The following is a 7,930-nucleotide window of genomic DNA, read 5'->3' as shown; positions in this document are numbered from 1 at the left end:
GAACTTGGAAAGGGCCAGGAAGTAGGAAAGGTCTTGCTAACTGGTTTGAATAGAAGTTGGTATCGGAGTATGAAGCTTGTTTATACAAGCGGGCGTTCAATGGACTATAAGTTGATATTAGGTGATAAAAGGGTAAGGTACATGTGCATCTGGTGAGCACGTGTACCAGACGGGTTTAGCATATATAATAGGTAATCAGTCCTAAGCATGGTTACACTATGTTTAAGTCTCAGAGTTGGCTTAAAGTCATTTGGCATGTATGGATGGGAATGAGAATTGAGTATGGGCTAGGATGCATGAAGGTCGTAACGGGTGCGTTGTCTAGGATCGGGATGCATGACTTAGTTGGTATGAGTCATGCATCAGAATTTGGTTAATAGGAGAGTAAGACGAAAATCTTAGTGTCTTAACCCTAAGGTGAATCATAGAAGTTCACTTTAAAAGATAAAACCTGGAAGTAGAACGTTGGATTTGGAAAAGGTGACCCAAGTAGGTCCCAAAAAGAGGAAACGTGGTAAGGAAGCTATAGAAGACAAAATTAGTGATGGTAAATTTTTGTAAAATTTAGCAAGCGCACGAAATCATACTAAGTAATATAATGATAAGAAAGATGTTGAACACACGAGGACTATTTACCTATTAACTATTGAAATTGTTCTAATTCTAAGTTATTTGAAAATCAAGAAAAGTTGTGGATTTCGAATTAGAAAATAAAAAAAAAATTAAATTAAATCAACACTAAAAAATTGACCAAATACTTGAAAAGAAGAACATTTTACCCAAGAAGAAAACACTAAGGCATCTAACTTATCTAGCCAATCCAATCTCAAATCCTACCCATACAATCAATCAATTAGCATCTTATTTGACGGCGAAATATTTGAACTTATCTAAGATTCTCTCTTGAGTAGAATTAGAATTACTCAATATACAATAACCCGCAATATGGCTATGCAAATTTAAAAGCATTTGAGCACATTAAGATTAATAATATTTTACATAAAAGTTGCATAATATTTTACCTGTCTTTTGTTCAATTCATGGCATACATCATACGAAGTTAAACTACATGCATCATCTCTTGAATTAACATGCACAACAAATCATTCAACTATTGGAAAAATAATTGAAGGCATTAAACTCAATGATGTGTACTAAAAAAGAATGATAAAATTATGATCACAACGAAATAAGATTCGTGATTGTCATGGAGAGGTTATATCGTAGCCTTAGCAAAAGAAATTAGTTCATAATCTAATCAAAACAAACCATAATAGTTCTAGAATTTATAATGAGAATTATACAAATAGAAGATTAAAGAGTTAAGAGGAAATTTTATGTAGATCGAGAATCTCTATCGCTGATGAACTTCAATTCTGTAGATTTTTGACCTCCTGCTTGAAGCGCCATTTCCTCTCTGAATCTGTTTGTTTTTGGCTTTGGCTTAGACATGAAAGTTGTAGGGTTTTCTCTTGAATTTCTATAGACACCAAAATTACCCTTATTGGAGTTGTTTTGAAAACGTTATCCTCAAAATATCGAAGGGTACTTCAGGAATTTGGAGGAATGAATGTTTCCTATTCTCTTGATGACTCATTCAATTTCCATGACTCCTTCAATTTATTTATTCCTAAAAAAATAAACGAAATAAATAAAAACTCTAATAAATAATAAAATAAAACACAAACTAGCATAAAATTAAGAATAAAAGTATGACAAAACTTATATAGAAATAAAGCACATCAAACACCCACAAACTTAAGATTTGCTACTACTTGAGCAAAAAGAAAAGAGAAAAGAAAAATTAAAAAAATAGAATAAGTTAATTTCTCACAATGATTGCCTCATGGATTTCATAAAGAAACTAATTCAAGGAAAGTCTAAACATTTAACAAGTTTTTAGATTAATTCAAGAGCATGCTTAGGCTACAAGAAAACATTTGAGTGTGTGTGTGAGTAACCAATATCAACTTGCTACTTTATTAACTTGGACCAATTTTTGCAAACTCAATTGAATTATGATTGATCTCTATGAGGATGAGATTCTCAAACTTCATATGCCTATTTTTCAAATCAACTCTCCACTAATGTAGTACAAACACACCACTAAAGATCAAAAAGCCTTAATAAAAGCTTGTAATGTTCAGCTTAAGTTGATGGCAAAAGAAAAAATTAGTATGAAATTCAAAGTAAGAAAATTCAACATAAGCTTCACCAATGAAGAAAGAGACAAAGTTTTACATTTACTTCCCAAAGCAACTTATGAGCATTTTATTCATCTTTTTTTTTTTTTCTCCACAACCCCCAAACTTGTTTTTTTTTTTTTTTTTTGTAATTCGGGTTATATTATTTGTATAATTTTTTTTTCATTTTTTATTTTATTAATTTTTATGATAGAATTACAAAACTTACTCTTGCTCTTTTAACTCTTTAACAAACATTTTCTCTTCTCCAATGACTAAGCAAGTAACAATTTTTCTTGAAAATGTAGGATGATTGTTTATGGGTTAAAAAGTGTGGTAAATGTGGGTTAATGAAAGAAAAATGGCCAATGTGTTTAAGGCTCAAAGGGGTGACTAGAGATAGATAATTAGGGTAGGCTAGAAAAGCTCAAATGTCCCAAAGATGACCTAGATAATTTCTCTAGTGGTGTGTTGCCTAGGATTTTGCCTCGAGAGATTATTGAATAGGTCCTAGAGTTCAGTGAGATATTAGAAAATATCTAATTCACATAAATATACTGTAAGCTAACAAAGCAAATTATTGATCATGTTATTATGCAAAAGTGTTCATATGAATTCAAATAAGCCAAGCTAAAACAAGAATTAAGCACAAACAAGACAAATTTAGCATTTTCCAAAAATCCAACTCAATTTCAATAAGGTAATATCATAAGCTTTGATCATCAACCTAAAAACAAAACAAAAGGAAAACATAATATTTTTGTGATTTTCAAAATTTTTCAATTCTTTTTTCTTTTTTGTTTGTGAAAATAAATAGATACTCCTAAAATAAATGACACCTATGCCCAAACTTAAAGAACACATTGTCTCCAATGTGAAGAATCAAAAGAGACGAAAAATTGAAAGAATAAAAGTAAACTTCCTTGAAAATGTTGCATGAGTGCAATGCTAGGTCTGGGAATATTTGAGGTAGTCATTTGGGCACTGCGGTGCCAACTCTTGAGTGTATGCGCTTGGGTGTGTTTCAAAGGAATGCTATGAAAGGCTCTTCTGGCACAACTGCTTGGAGTTGCACTGTTTGAAAAGTGAGAGCATGAAAAACAAAATAAAATTGGAATAGTTAGAAAAATAAATGAAAATAAAATAATGGAAAGAAATTTGGGTTGCCTCCCAAAAAGCACTTGGTTATAGTCTTTAGCTTGACGTTTCCTTCTTTGAATCATTGATCAATCAAATCAATGGAGACTTTTTGCTTGTTGAAATCTCGTTTGAAGTAGGGCTTTAGATGTTGACCATTAAATTTGAATGTGCCTTTTGAGTTGTAAGAAACCTCAACGGCACCATATGGGAAAACTTCTGTTACCGTGAATGGTTCGGACCGTCGGGATCATAATTTTCCAGGGAAGAGGCAAAGTCTAGAATTATAAAGTAAAACTCTTTGGCCAACTTCAAAGTTTCTCTTGTGAAAGTGTCTATCATGCCATATCTTGGTTCTTTCCTTGTATACGCAAGCATTCTCATAGGATGCGTGCCGAAACTCATCTAACTCGTTGAATTGTAATATCCTGTTCTCACCTACTGCCTTGATGTGCTTAATTTCTATATAAGTTTTGTCATACTTTTATTTTTAATTTTATGCTAGTTTTTGTTTAATTTTCTTATCTATTATAGTTTTTATTTATTTTGTTTATTATTGTTTAGGAATAATTAAATTGAAGGAGTCATCAGGAGAATAGGAAACATTCATTTCTCGAAACTCCTAAAGTACCTTTCGGTAATTGGAGAATAACTTTTTCTATAAAACTCCAATAAGGTTAATTTTGGTGTCTACAGAAATCCAAGAGAAAATAATAGAACTTTTGTGTTAAATTCTTGGCCAAAAATAAATATCTAGAAGGCAGAAAAAGTGCATCAATTCAAAAGTCATAAAACTGCCGAATTCTTGAAATACCCTTCAGTATTTAGAGCATAACTCCTTGTAGAAAACTTCAATAAGGGAAATCTTGGTGTCTACGGAAATTTGAGATAAAAATCTACAACTTTTGTGTTTAAGGGAGGGCCAAAAATGAACATTTTCAGGGACGAAATAACACTTCAAACAGGAGGTCGAAAATCTACAGAATTGGAGTTCATCAACGATAGAGATTCTTGAGCTACATAGAGTTTCCTTCTTAATTCTTTAATCTTCTCTTTGTATAATTCTGATTATGAATTCTAGAATATTACAGTTTGTTTTGATTAGATTATGAACTAATTTCTATTAGTAAGGCTACAATGTAGTCTCTCCATGACAATCCTGAATCTTATTTCGTTGTGATCATAATTTTATCATTCATTTTGAGTATACATCATTGAATGCCTTCAATTATTTGTCCAATAGTTGAATGATTTGTTGTGCATGTTAATTCAAGAGATGATGCATGTAAACTAGCTTTGTATGATGTATGCCATAAATTGAACGAAAGATAAGAACGTGCCAACGTGACTTGTGTAGCTTTTATGTGAAATATTATTAATCTTAATGTGCTCAAATGCTTTTAAATTTACATAGACATATTGCAGGTTATTGTAGGTTGAGTAATTCTTATTCTACTCGAGAGAGGGTCTTAGATAAGTTAGAATATTTCACTGTCAAATAGGATAATAATTGATTGATTGTATGGTTAAGATTTGGGATTGGATTGGTTAGGTGAATCGGATGCCTTAGTGTTTTCTTCTTGGGTAAAATCTTCTTCTTTTCAAGTGTTTGGTCAATTCTACAGCTGTTGGTTTAATTTAATTTGTTGCTATTTTTCTAATTCAAAATCCACCACTTTTCTTGATTTTCAAATAATTTAGAATTAGATCAATTTCAATGGTTAATAGGTAAATAGTCCTCGTGGGTTCAACATCTTTCTTATCATTATATTACTTGGTATGATTTCATACACTTGTGAAATTTCACAACATGCCTCTATGTCAAAATTAAGAGTCTTGATAGCCCAATAAATTCTGTGTTCCAACTCCACCGGTAATTAGTATGCCTTCCCGAAAACTAGATGATAGGGGGGCATACCAATTGAAGTTTTGAAGGCTATCTGGTATACCCATAGTGCATCGTCTAACTTTTTAGACCAATCTTTCCTTGAGTTGCTCATGGTTTTATCCAATATTCATTTCAACTCTCAGTTGGAAATTTCTACTTGTCCACTAGTTTGAGGATGGTATGGAGTGACAACCTTGTGTGTAACACCATATTTGCTGAAGAGTACCTCAAATTGCCGATTGCAAAAATGTTTTCTCCCATCACTGATTATTGCTCTTGGAGTTCCAAACTGAGTGAATATCTGATTATGGTATATGATGTGTCAGGACTAGAGTTAGGAGTGGACACTGGCAGATTGGAGGACGTTGACTAGATGCCGCAAACGCAATGCGGAGCTTACAACTTCCATAATTAAGTTTTTGGACAGTATTCCATCATTGTTAGTCGAGTTACACGAGTTACTTGACGAATTGGCTGAACAGTATATTTTGTTAATGTAATTATGAAACCTAGTCTCCATTGTTTTGAGATTACAGTCTTCTGAGACCTGTATTGTAATCGTGGATATTTATTTTGTTAAGTATGCATAGACTATGTTTTAACTATTTGGGATATTATAAGTTTGGTACATAGTATTGTTCAAAAAAAAAAAAAAATTATCTGCTGTGAATATTGCATAATGCTAGATGAATGTTAGAAACATTGCATCTTATATGTCATGAATAGAGGCAGGTAACCTTGTATTGCATGTCCCAACGCTTCGGATTTCCATCCAATCCCAAGCAGAATCTGGTGGCATCACATGCTTCCTCGCTCCGGCATCCTTTAAAAAGAACCCATTTGAGGCACGTCGATGATTCTTTGTCGACTCAGGGGTTACCGCTTTATTCTTAAGCAGTCCAGAGTGGATAGAAGAGGTCCACTAGGACAATCCTAATATGAACCCGCGAGAAGAGAATCCCTTGAACCCACAATCAATTTGAAAAATTACCTAAGAACGCCAAACTCAGGTCTATGGATGGAGAATTTAGACCCGTTGAGATCCCGTTTCAAGAACCTAGATTATATTAAAATCTAGACCCAATGAAATCCCGTCAAGAACCCAAATTACAAGGAGGAACGCCACAAAGGTTGTGATTTACCTTTGATAGGTTCAAACGTTCAATCAAGAATAAGAGGAGTAAACTTAACTCACAACGAAAATTCAATAAAAAATGTCTTATCCTCTCAAATGAGGCTACAAGTGGTTTAAATAAAATCTCCAAAACCCTAAGTGAGCCGCGGGTACTGTAGCATGAACAGTGCCTGGACTACGGTACTCCTAAAACCCTAGTTTACTTTAAATAATAACTTTCCAAATATGCCCTTAGCCAAAATACAAGGCCTTCCCAAAAACCCTAGCTCATTAGAAATAAGACATATGTGTAGGCTGACATCCTCAAGCTCACTTATTCTAAACTAATAAAATAAGTCCAAAGCCTTCAATAATAATAAGCCCAAGTCGTGTCTTTTGTAGTGTATCACGTGGATGAAAACTAGATCTCCTCCTCTCAAGCCCATCTGGAATGTTTGGCTCTTGCTAAACATGTCTCAAGTGGATTTCACCAATCCTTACATAGCTTTCTTCATCTTCCTAGCTCTTGATCTTGTAATTGCCCATTCTAAAACTTGCAAAGGATCTTTACGACTTGGTCCACCTTGGGGCCCATCATACCCCCTCTCCTCAAAAGGATTCGTCCTCGAACCCCCACCTGAATCAAAGGGAAAAAGATCAGTAACATTGAAAATAGCAAATATATGATACTTACATGGAAGATCCACTAGATATGAAGTATCATTAATTGTATCAAGAATTTGAAAATGTTCATCCAAGATACTTCTGTCATCAACAGGTAAAGGCATTAAATCAAAAGGAATAAGTGGATTAAAGCCAAAAACCACTTCAAAAGATGAATGAGAAATAGTAGTATGCATGGTCTTATTATATGAAAGCTCTAATAATGACAAATGATACTCTCGCAAACGTTCATGCAACAATTCAATGAATGGAAAATGATACTCGCACAAACGTTCATGAAACACATCTAAAGTCTTCCTTACACCAAAATGATCACTCAAATTATATGCGACCTCAATGAATGGTAAACCGTACTCCCAAAAGTGTTCATGCAGTATGCCTAAACTCTTCTTTACACCAAAGTGACCACTCCAACTATATGCAAACTCAATGAATGAGAAACAATACTCCCACCATTGTTTATGCAATATACCTAAAATATTCTTTATACCAAAGTGACACCTCCAACCATATGCGAACTTAATGAATGGCAAGAAATACTCCCACCAATGGTCATGCAACACGTTTAAAGTCCTCTTTATATCAAAATTTTCCAATAGACCACATCCATGCACAAGCAACTCACGCATAAGACTAGTAGGCACACAAAGTCTTTTCTCTCTAAACAAATACCAATCTAGTCTATAGAACTCACCAAATAATGTTTTCTCACATACTCTATACGCACTAGCCAAGCCATCATCAATAACATACAATTTCTTATCATATTCAAGCCTTAATAATTTTGTATCTAAAATGATGACAAGGACATACCTTCTTGCTAAAGCATCGAACACAAAATTTTTCTTACCATGTATGTACTGAATTACATGAGGAAAGGTCTCAATGAATTGAACCCACTTGGCATGAATTCTATTAAACTTA

This window comes from Carya illinoinensis, chromosome 6 (genome assembly GCF_018687715.1).
Source record: "Carya illinoinensis cultivar Pawnee chromosome 6, C.illinoinensisPawnee_v1, whole genome shotgun sequence".
NCBI classification, from domain to species: domain Eukaryota; kingdom Viridiplantae; phylum Streptophyta; class Magnoliopsida; order Fagales; family Juglandaceae; genus Carya; species Carya illinoinensis.
The sequence above is the reverse complement of the archived record's forward strand: the minus strand, read 5'-3'. Positions refer to the sequence as shown.